Here is a 12,613-nt window from a genome sequence, read left to right on the forward strand (position 1 = left end):
TTATAATTACTACTACCAGCACCACCAACACTACCCAGTATTAAGGGCTTAATGTGTGCAAACACAATGTTTAGTATTTTAGATAAGTTACTTACAGCCTTCACAAAAACTTAAAATTATTATCCTCATTGTTTCAGAATTAGGAAATTGAGAATTCAGTTACTTATTCAATAAACACAGTTAAATGACTGAGCAGGTTTAAACTCAGAGCTGTCTGTTTCCAAAGCCACCATAACTACATGTGAAGGTCCAAAGCTGGAATGCACAGTACTAGAGTTTAGAAGAGACAGGAGTTGCCATTCGTTGCCTCTGCCTGCCCAAATTCCACCTCTTCAATTTCTGGTTACAGCAACTTAAACCTCTCCCTTGGGAAACAAACCCTCTCTCCCACTGTTTGCACGTTGTTCCAATGGTATTGACCTCTCACTCTTGAGATGTTCATGTGGGACAAACCTGGCTAGATTATTTCATCCTTCTGGTTTAGAGATGGTCGCGTGACTCCCGTTATATGACTGAGATGCAAGCCTATGACTTCTCCTGCAGCAGTTTGGAAAAAGAAGCTATTTTCCTTTGTGTCCTGGAACTTTGAAGGTCACAATTTGGAAAGCATTTTTTCCTGGGAACAAAGGCAACAAAAAGGAAAGTACAGCCAAGAGATGGAGAAAGGCCAATTCCTGGTAACACTTTAAGCCCCTAGACTCAGTCTTGCCTAAAACCAACTGTAATCACTAAGATAATATTGATTTACATTTCCTCTCTGCTTAAGCCTGTCTGTGTTTTGTCACTGTTGTTGGCCTTTTAAGAACCATACTTAATATACGGAAATTTACTTATGCTTAGTGTAAACAAAAGGAGCCATGACAAACTGAAAAACAGATAGGACTTTCAGAGAAAAAAGGAGAAAGGTCTTCTTCATTAGTGAAACAATTTCATTAAATGCCCACCCTGTATCAGGCCACCTACTTGCAAACAGGCATCAGAAAATTAAAAAGCCACCATCTTTGCCCTCAAGGTTCTCAGAGTTTGGTCTGTAGACTTCATCCATCATAAGTGAAAAGTCTCCAGAACTAAATATATTGTGCCTTGAATCTAAATTCCTGTAAAATGAAGAGGCATGTAGTCAACAATGATGAATTAAATTTTAATCTCCAACACAAATCACTAAAAGAGATACTGATTCATGATATGCTCCAGCCTGGCTCATGCAGACCAATGACAATAGCTTGGCCTCAGCACCCAACTGGTTAGGCTACACTGGAAGGCACATTGATTTTACACAGATTAGTTTGTGGCATGTTATTAGGTCAGCAGTGAAATGCATACGTTTATATATTAATTCAGTGGCTTTTTTTATGCCACCCTGAAAAAGACTAATATGCTTTTTCCTCCCATGCAGTCCTATCTTTCTAGGTCTCCTCTTCAGACAGAGATAACAAATGTTAATTTCGGAGCGGCATCAACTCAACATTAGCAATCTACTGTCTTCCAAATGCTAGATGTGTCACTGTGATGAACTACTTCATACAAACCCTGGATATCACTGAACATAGCTCATGTGCCAATAGCTTTTCTTCATACTTTGGATTCCAGTAGACAAGGAACCTTTATCAAATTTACCAAGAAGAAAGAAAAAAAAAAACTCTTTAATTCAGTAATAAGACTGGGTATTCCTTAAGCGTCCCAGGTGGTAGTAGTGGTAAAGAATTCACCTGCTAATGCTGAAGGCATACGAGATGCAGGTTTGATCCCTGGGTTGGTAAGATCCTCAGGAGGAGGGAATGGCAACCCACTCCAGTATTCTTGCCTGGGGAATCCCATGGACAGAGGAGTCTAGTGGACTACAGTCCATGGGGTCACAAAGAGTCAGACACGACCAAAGTGACTAAGCACAAGCAAAATTCCAGAAGATTACAAGTACTTCATTCCAGAGCCTGCTTTCATGCTGTCTAAAAGCCAGGGAATCGGAATATTTTCTAGGTCTTTCTGATTTGGGGCACCAAAGGTTATACAAATGTTCCTCCACAAATTTTCCTGGTGAAAACTATTTTTCCTTTGTTCCTTGCTCTTCTTCTGAGTCAGAAGCTAATGTGAAAAATTCTTGCTTTCCTGTTGTCACAGAGATCTCCAATAATTTTTCCCAAAGTGGTAGAAAATGGCAAGAATTGGACTAAAGCAGGTAATAAGAGATATTTCAGAAGAGAGACATAGTAAAAAAAAAAAAAAGTCATATTAAACTGTAAACATAATACCATTTGGGTTGAAAACTGTTGAACCTGAATTTTTGAAAATTTCAAATGAATTTTTGGCTTATAGAGTCAAACAGAAAGATTTTGAAAAAGATTTTAAATGTAAGGAAAATGTGTCCTATTCCTAAACACTGGATAAATGGTTGCTAACAAAAGGGAATTATCAGTGGGCACACAATAGTTCTCCCTTATCTGAGATTTTGCTTTCCATGGTTTTGGTTACCTGAGGTCAACCACAATCCAAAAATCTTATGTGGAAAATTCCAGAAATAAACAATTCGTAAGTTTTACATTGTGTGCATTCTGAGTAGCATGATGAAACCCTCAGCCATCCCGTTCTGCCTTGTCTGTATGTGAAGGGTGCCTATGTCCAGGGTCTCCTGCCTGCTGGTCACTTAGCAACCATCTCGACTGTTGAGATATTGCAGTGCTTGTATTCAAGCAATTCCTATTGTATTTAATAACAGTCCCAAAGTGCCAGACTACATATGTTGGCAATTTGGACATGCCAAAGAGAAGTCATGAAGGGCTTCCTTGAAGTAAAAAGATTAAACTTCTTGACCTTATAAGAAAAGAAAAAAGTCCTTTGTGGGGTTGCTAAGATCCACGGTAAGAATGAATCCTCTCCGTGACACTGTGATGAAGGAAAAAGAAATCTGTGCTCGTTTTACTGTTTCACCTCAAGCTACAAAGTTAGACCACAGTGCATGATAAGTGCTTAGTTAAGATAGAAAAGGCATTAAATTTGTACAATAGGTATTTTGAGAGAGAGAAAGAGAGATCATATTCAGATAACTTTTGTTACAGTATACTGTTATAACTATTCTATTTTATTTTTAGTTATGCTGTTAATCTCTTACTGTGTCTAATTTAAATTAAACTTCATTAGACTTAAAAGTTTAAATTTTATGTGTGTATAGGAAAAACACACACAAATTTTATGTGTGTATACACAGAGTTTAATACTATGTGTGATTTTAGGCATCTACTGGGGAACTCTGAACATATTCTCCACAGTTTAGGTCTTGGAACATCTTCCCCCTTATGTTATGATATTTTACCACCCAAAATACAAAAGGAGAGTTTGGAAAGGGCTCAGACTTAAAACTACTGGCTTCCAGATGATTCGGTAGCAAAGAATAAAAAATCCTTTAAGGTATCTCCCTTTAAATGAAATCGACATTTTCCATTTACCTTCACGCACAAGAATAATTGACCAATTTTGCAAAACGAAAAAATGAATCATTGCTCCTCCTCTATAGTTTTTTCTATTTATGGAAATAATGCTTCAAAGGTCAAAATGACTTGGATGAAAAGTGGAGAAAACTACAGAGAGTGGAACAGAAAAGCATGGCTTGGCATGGTGGTTTGGAGCTTTCTTTCCATTTTAGTTTTTCACTTTCTTCTAAGGATCTTAAGACTCTGGTAGCTTCAGGAGACCCCTCAAGTCACTTATGATGCAGACACTGAAGTTCCATCCTAGAATAAGGTTCCAGGCCCAGGAAGTTTTGTTCCCCAACGTCTCAGAAGAAGAATATACAATTTCTCCCCTCTGGTCTTTATTCTTTACTTCTAGCTCATTATCTCACATTAACTATGCAGTTTGGGTGAGAAATGACTGTATAAATATAGTTTTATGGCTGAAGAGATACTTACAAAACCCTTGGGGTGGGAAAAAAGTTATTGCCTCTTACTGTTTTATGATTATTGGCTTTTGATTACAGAATGTTTTAAGGAAATCTCTCAGTTGTTAAAATGGCTGATTTTTTTCACATTACCGTTATCTTTTTATTATCCTCAAGTGATAAAATTAATTTCTCTTCTAAATTCTTATCTAATCCATTCCATATGCATAGCACCAAAAAGCTCTTTTTCAGCCTAAAGCAAAACATGTTTATCTGCTGCTTTGTTGCTAATTTTCCACAGTATCTCTTCAGAACAAAATATTTACAAAAGGTATAAATTGATGTCATGGCTGTACAGTAAGCAACAGATATTATTCCCAACTAGGAAAAAGGACTTAACAAACTCATGAATCAGAAATCTGTTCATAGCTACATTACAAAAGATAATTATTTTTTAGATTATGGTAAGTGCCTATACTTAGATTTTGTGTCAAGGGGTTAACAGATTATTAGAGACCAGAAAGAAATGCCTTCTAAAAAATTGTAAGACACACTGAAATTCAAGTTGATCATCATTTGATGGTTGGAACTGTGGACTCTAATGAAGCAGCCAACATTCTTCAAAAGAAGAGATGATCAGTGTTGAAGGTGACGGCTATTGAGTAACAAAGCTGTAAGTAACAGGCTTTCTAATCATAGTGTCTTCCCTGCAGAGATGATCAACTCAGTTTTGTAGGAAACTATTTTATAATAATACTAATACAGTAGAAGATAGACTAATCCTCAACATTATGTATTAATATTTTTTATAATCCATGAAAAAGACACCATAAATGAGGAAGTTAATAATAGGTAATATTTATGAAGCACATATTCTTGGCCAGACAGTTTCCATAGTTATCTCAACTAATTTAATGTAACCAACAACCTTAGGAGGAAGGTATTATTATCATCTTCTTTCTCTCTTACATATGAAAAAACCGAAGGACAGACAGGGTAAATAAATGTGCTAGGGTCACCAGGTAGGAAATGAGGAAACCTGAATTCAAATCCACGCCGTTTGACTAAAGAGCTGAAGTTTTCACTGGTACAGCATCTTAAGGAAATTACTGACACAGGCTATACTAAAAAAACAAATGTATCAGGACATATGCTTGGGCAATAGTGAAGTTGTCATACAAGTTTTTTTTTTCTTTTCACTCCATACCAAGTTAAAAAAAAAAAAAGCTGTACTGAAGGATTTATGTAGCCAAGGATTGCTCTTTTGAGAAGCAAAACAAAGAAGCTACCCCAAATACTTCAGTTCAGTTCAGTTCACTAGCTCAGCCATGTCTGACTCTTTGCGACCCCATGAACTGCAGCATGCCTGTCCATCACCAACTCCCAGAGCCTACCCAAACTCATGTCCATTGAGTCGGCGATGCCATCCAACCACCTCATCCTCTGTCGTCCCCGTCTCCTCCTGCCCTCAATCTTTCCCAGCATCAGGGTCTTTTCAAATGAATCAGCTGTTCGCATCAGGTGGCCAAAGTACTGGAGTTTCAGCTTCAACATCAGTCCTTCCAGTGAACACCCAGGACCCCAAATACTTAGCCTTAGGCTTATTAAAAACTCTCCATTTGTTGATTATAAGAATACAAGCTCCTTCACTTTATTAGAATGAGCTGTTTTCATAGATTTAAGTTCTAAGTTCAGTCAAATATTTCTACTAAAGCATACCCTGGGTCTCAAATTATGGATCATGGGGCAGCAGACAGGAAAATGCTTTTTGTAGTAGGTCAGAAAATCCAATGTTTATGCTTTAAGCATGGAAGGTGATGACCAGACTTTAGAAAGAAATGAAATTTGCCCAAGTAAATGCTTTCAGTAGTTTTTTTTTTTGGAAGGGGATATGATTAGCTCTGGTGCAACTGTATTCAGTTGTGTGAACATTTAAATCACTTACCTAGAATTTCTCTCAAGGAGTCGAAATCAATTTCACAAAAATTTCTGAGGCTGTCTTAGATTCTACATGTCTAAAGGCAGTTTTTAAAAATATAAAATGTATGTATGTTCAGCAGTAGGCTAAGCATTTTGAGAGATATAATAGACACAGATCTTCAAAGCAAAATTTCAGAAGAAATCATCTGTGAAAACATGATAGAGACTTGTAGAGAGTTCAGGTTTAGACCCAAACAAATCAGGTTGATGAAGATGGTTTACAATTCATCAACAATGTGAACTTGGGTAAGTCACATAGATATCTCCTAAACCCTTTCAGTGAATCATGAAATGGGGATGACAACTCTATCTGGCAAAACCATTGTGAGGCTCAATTAACATATTCATTAAATATTCAGAATACTAACCAGCACAGGGTAAGTGCTCAATAAGCTTACAGAATTACTACTGTCTGGTTAAAAGGACCTGCCTATCAATGCAGGAGACATAAGAGATAAGAGGTCAAATCCAAGGTTTGATTCCTGGGTTGGGAAGATCCCCTGGAGAAGGGAATGGCAACCTACTCCAGTATTCTTGCCTGCAGAATCCCATGGACAGAGGAGCCTGGAGAGCTATGCTCCATGGGGGCATAAAGAGTAGGGCACAACTGAAATAACTTAGCAGCAGTGCAGTGGCTCAACACCCAACATTCAGGCTATAAAATAGTTATCTTGGTTTTGCAGAAGAGGCAGCATGGGTCGAAAATTAATGAGTAATATGAGAGAGTTCTCATGGCCTTATACTGAATTTGTCATATAGTAAGTTCACAATAAATTTTGATAAAGAGTAAAATGTATATCTGTCTCCTGGTAAATTACTTTTTCTTTAAAATATTCTACTACAGCAGAAACTAATACAACATTGTAAATCAATTATACTCCAATAAATATAATAAAATAAAATATTCTCTAACCATACTTTTGGTGGCAAGAAATATGATGCTTTCACACGTTTACTGATCCTAAGTTTTTTCTAAAATGTTATTTCTTTTAGGTCTATGCCCAAACAGCAATCAGAACAACACCTATTTATAACATTTTTCCTCAAGCTAAATTTCATTGCAGTTCCTAATAGTATCATATGTTAATAGTATCTTCTCCTATTTATAAATCTTTTTCATGAAAGGGAAATTGTATTTGGGAACAGGTAAAGTCACCACTGCAAAATAAAAATAATACCCACCAAATTACCCATGACAAGAAAAGGGATATTAAAAAAGACATAACTGTTGCCCCTGTGATTCATATAAAAAATGTCAGGAAAAGGAGAAGGGCAGGGGGAGTAGGGAGATGGAAAAAAGAGAAGGAGAAGAGAAAACAAGCTTCCTAATATAAAGGTCCCAGCAAATTATTTAAAGTAGAAAATGGGTTACTATATGCATAGTGGAAACAAACACTTAATAGAAGACTAAAGTTCTTTCCTACCAGGTTTAAGTAGGCAACTCATGACCTGTCATTAGTATTCCTTAAGAAAAGAATGCTTTCATTTACAATTCATCTTTTCAAAGCAAAATTTATTGAGTGCAAGTGCGATTCACAGGAATTATGTGAATGAAACTATTTAAGTAATCAAATAAAAATAATTATTTCTATCATCATCTGATAAGAACAGTACTGGTTCCAGACCCAAAGGAAGGCTTCTGAAGGTGCCAATTGGAATCTTTTCTAGCAGCCCATCAATACTGCAATGATTGTTCTATTCATTTGGGAAGATAATCGCTCAAGGGTATAGTGAGTAGCATCGCTTTCTGGAATTCAAAATCCGGAAAGGTGTTTAGCCTTCTGGAAGTTCTTCACTATAAGGTAAAAGAAATTTGCCTAGAAAATTCTCAGCTTCAGAAATCTACTCCATATATTACTGGAGACTGTATCTTAGAGTAAATTAAGATGACATTCTGGTTACGTATGCACTGCGCTAGGTCTCCAGGAGAGCAGCTGTTTTACCTTTTGGCATGTATCTGGCAGCACCAATGGATCAAGAATAAGTATCAAGAGGCAGGGGGACATGTCACGTCATGAATTAGTAGTAGTATCATGTGATCCAGTTAATAGAGAAAGGGAGGGGAGTCATTATAACTCACATGCAAAAACAGGTCAACAGCAAAATTATTTATATTCCCAATACAAAGAAGCATAGTATATTTATGAATTATATCTGGTTTCGTGCCCATATTTCTATCTTGTTTATTAACTAAGAACCTGTGACTTCACTAAAAGATCTCAGAAAAGAAGAATCATTAGTATATAAGAACTCTAAAAGAGGAAATTGATTCTCAATTTTTTTTGTGGGTACATAAAGTTTATTACTAGAGACACAGCATAACAACAAATGGGAGAACACACAGAGAAACAGTTTGTTTAGAGAAGAGAAAAGAAAGGCAGAGATTCAGACCCAAAGAGAAAGAGTGTGGGTATCCCACATAGCGAGGAACACCTGATTCTCTCAAATGAGACAGGTAGACTCACTAAATACCCTTAATCATTCCTATAATCCAAGTATAAGGTCTTAAATTACTAATTTTAAAAATTAATCTCAAGGCTTAAGTTGTTCTCATTAGATGTTATTCTAAGCACTTCTCTGTATCTTCCTCTCTATACCCAATCACGTTGATCCTACCTCCTAAATATCCACAAAACTAGTATCTGGTCCTCCTTCTACTTCCAACCCCATAAAAAATCATCCACCCTTTAGATGAACGTAGAGGCTCCTAAAAGGTCTTCCTGTTGCTCTTCCCATTGCCCTTCAAACCATGCATGTTCCACATGGCTACCAGGTCTATGACTGTGCATTTTTCCTTTTCCTTTTCTCTTATTTTTTTCTTTCTTTCTTTTTTTTTAGAATATGTTCACTTCATTTTTTAAAATAAATAACAATTAACTTGTGACAAATTAAAAGTATATAATAAAGTAAATTTCTTTTGTCATCAACTGTATGCCACACCTCAAAGGCAGCCACTGGAAACAGCTTGATGTGGGTCTAACTGGATCATACTGTACATGTTTACCTTCAACAGGCATTTTTTTCATGTCATGAAACATCCAAGACATGCTTCAAATGACTACATAGAAATGTACATTTTCTTATTTCTACCTAATGTTTTATTGTATTGATTTACAAAAATTTATACATTCATGCCCTCATGGAGGTACCTTTATTTTAGTTTCAATTTTTTCATTAGAAATAATGTTAAGAAAGTCATTGCAAATATATATCTGTGCACTAATGCTAGTATTACTTAATTATAGATTCCTAAGTCAAAGACTCATCCTGGAATGTGAAGTCAAGTGGGCCTTAGGAAGCATCACTATGAACAAAGCTAGTGGAGGTGATGGAATTTCAGCTGAGCTAGTTCAAATCCTAAAAAATGATGCTGTGAAAGTGCTGCACTCAATATGCCAGCAAATTTGGAAAACTGAGAAGTGGCCACAGGACTGGAAAGGGTCAGTTTTCATTCCAATCCCTAAGAAGGGCAATGCAAAAGAATGTTCAAACTGCCACACAATTGCACTCATTTTACATGCTAGTGAGACAGCTTATTCTTAGGTAGGTTGATAAGAAGACCAGGGCTCTGGAGGAGGAAGAAGGGACAAACTTTGTTTCTATGTTGTTGTTTTTTTTCCACATAAAAGTCGAATAAAAGGTTTGTTTCTTAAGCTCTGAGTTGTTATGGCAACAATCTATTTCACCTAAAACTAACTTTCTATAAGCCCAGAGCTAATGATTACAAAACAAAACAACACATCTTGCTCAAGGGTATGTTTTTTCCTTAAGCTCTGTACTAATGATTATATAACAACAATGTATCTTGCTCAAGGACATGTTTCTCCTTCCTAACAAGAGCCTTCTGTCTAATACTTTTGTCTTAAGATGTACATTGTGGGAGTGGGTTTGGTAAGACCTTTACAACTTTGGAAAAGTTTGTAAATACATACATAGGTACATCTTAAGATACATACACACATACATACATAATTCTGAGTTTTCCAAATCAAATTGATTATATTCTTTGCAGCCAAAGACGGAGGACCTCTATACAGTCAGCAAAAACAAGACCGGGAGCTGACTGTGGCTCAGATCATGAACTTCTTATTGTCAAATTCAGACTTAAATTGAAGAAAGTGGAGAAAACCACTAGACCATTCAGGTATGACCGAAATAAAATCCCTTATGATTATACAGTGGAAGTGAGAAATAGACTGAAGGGACTAGATCTGATAGACAGAGTGCCTGATGAACTATGGACGGAGGTTTGTGACATTATACAGGAGACAGGGATCAAGACCATCCCCAAGAAAAAGAAATGCAAAAAAGCAAAATGGCTGTCTGAGGAGGCCTTACAAATAGCTGTGAATAGAAGAGAAGTGAAAAGCAAAGGAGAAAAGGAAAGATATACCCATTTGAATGCAGAGTTCCAAAGAATAACAGGAGAGATAAGAAAGCCTCCCTCAGCTATCAATGCAAAGAAATAGAGGAAAACAACAAAACGGGAAAGACTAGAGATCTCTTCAAGAAAATTAGAGATACCAAGGGAATATTTCATGCACAGATGGGCTCGATAAAGGACAGAAATGGTATGGACCTAACAAAGCTGAAGATATTAACAAGAGGTGGCAAGAATACACAGAAGAACTGTACAAAAAAGATCTTCATGACCCAGATAATCATGTTAGTTTGATCACTCACCTAAAGCCAGACATCCTGGAATGTGAAGTCAGGTGGGCCTTAGAAAGCATCACTACGAACAAAGCTAGTAGAGGTGATGGAATTCCAGTTGAGCTATTTCAAATCCTCAAAGATGACGCTGTGAAAGTGCTGCACTCAATATGCCAGCAAATTTGGAAAACTCAGCAGTGGCCACAGGACTGGAAAAGGTCAGTTTTCATTCCAATCCCAAAGAAAGACAACGCCAAAGAATGCTCAAACTGCCACACAATTGCACTCATCTCACACGCTAGTAAAGTAATGCTTAAAATTCTCCAAGCCAGGCTTCAGCAATATGTGAACCGTGAACTTCCAGATGTTCAAGCTGGTTTTAGACAAGGCAGAGGAACCAGAGATCAAATTGCTAACATTGGCTGGATCATCAAAAAAGCAAGAGAGTTCCAGAAAAACATCTATTTCTGCTTTATAACTATGCCAAAGCCTTTGACTGTGTGGTTGACGATAAACTGTGGAAAATTCTGAAAGAGATGGGTATACCAGACCACCTGACCTGTCTCTTGAGAAACCTGTATGCAGGTCAGGAAGCAACAGTTAGAACTGGACATGGAACAACAGACTGGTTCCAAATAGAAAAAGGAGTCCGTCAAGGCTGTATATTGTCACCCTGCTTATTTAACTTACTTGCAGAGTACATCATGAGAAACGCTGGACTGGAAGAAGTACATGCTGGAATCAAGATTGCCAGGAGAAACATCAATAACCTCAGATATGCAGATGATACCACCCTTATGGCAGAAAGTGAAGAGGAACTAAAAAGCTTCTTGATGAAAATGAAAGAGGAGAGTGAAAAAGTTGGCTTAAAGCTCAACATTCAGAAAACTAAGATCATGGCATCTGGTTCCATCACTTCATGTGAAATAGATGGGGAAACAGTGTCAGACTTTATTTTGGGGGGCTCCAAAATCACTGCAGATGGTGATTGCAGCCATGAAATTAAAAGACTCTTACTCCTTGGAAGGAAAGTTATAACCAACCTAGATAGCATATTTAAAAGCAGAGACATTACGTTGCCAACAAAGGTCCATCTAGTCAAAGGCTACGGTTTTTCCAGTGGTCATGTATGGATGTGACAGTTGGACTACAAAGAAAGCTGAGCACCGAAGAATTGATGCTTTTGAAGTGTGTTGTTGCAGAAGACTCTTGAGAGTCCCTTGGACTGCAAAGAGATCCAACCAGTCCCTCCTAAAGGAGATCAGTCCTGGGTGTTCATTGGAAGTACTGATGTTGAAGCTGATACTCCAATACTTTGGCCACCTGATAGGAAGAGTTGACTCACTGGAAAAGACTCTGATGCTGGGAAGGATTGGGGGCAGGAGGAGAAGGGGACGACAGAGGATGAGATGGCTGGATGGCATCACTGACTCGATGGACATGAGTTTGGGTAAACTCTGGGAGTTGGTGATAGGGCAGCCTGGCGTGCTGTGATTCGTGGGGTCACAAAGAGTTGGACACGACTGAGCGACTGAACTGAACTTACAACTTTGATTCTTTTGATCTATTATTAGTAACCAATTGAAAAACTATATATATATATATATATATATATATATATATATATATATATATATCCCTTGCTAAGACTAGTGACAGGGCACTCTCTGTCCCCTCTGATGTCTATGTCAGAAGCTTTCTCTATCTCTTTTTCACTGTAATAAAACCTTTGCCACACGAATCTCTGAGTGCCTGAGCCACTTCTCTGGTCTTGAAGCTAAATTCTCTCCTTCGGACATCACAAATCCAACACCGTTAGCCAAAGGCTATCACTAGCAAGGTAATGCTCAAAATCCTTCAAACTAGGCTTCAACAATATGTGAACCACAAACTTCTAGATGCATAAGCTAGATTTAGAGAAGGCAAAGGAACCAGAGATGAAACTGCCAAGAACAGCTGGATCATAGAAAAAGCAAGAGAATTCCAGAAAAAACATCTACTTCTGCTTTATTGACTATGCCAAACCCTTTGACTCTGTGGATCACAACAAACTGTGGAATATTCTTAAAGAAATGGGAATAGCAGACCACCTTATCTGCTTTCTGAGAA

The 12,613-nt window shown here is 37.4% G+C and overlaps 1 protein-coding gene across 5 annotated transcripts in view; it reads right to left on the minus strand.

Moving 5' to 3' along the window:
* Positions 1 to 12,613, minus strand: part of GABRB2 (gamma-aminobutyric acid type A receptor subunit beta2) — a 320,547-nt gene that overhangs the window by 249,512 nt on the left and 58,422 nt on the right. The window lies entirely within an intron of this gene.

The sequence above is a fragment of the Giraffa tippelskirchi genome, chromosome 6 (genome assembly GCF_054371585.1).
Source record: "Giraffa tippelskirchi isolate mGirTip1 chromosome 6, T2T-mGirTip1v1.2.pri, whole genome shotgun sequence".
In the NCBI taxonomy this organism is placed as follows: domain Eukaryota; kingdom Metazoa; phylum Chordata; class Mammalia; order Artiodactyla; family Giraffidae; genus Giraffa; species Giraffa tippelskirchi.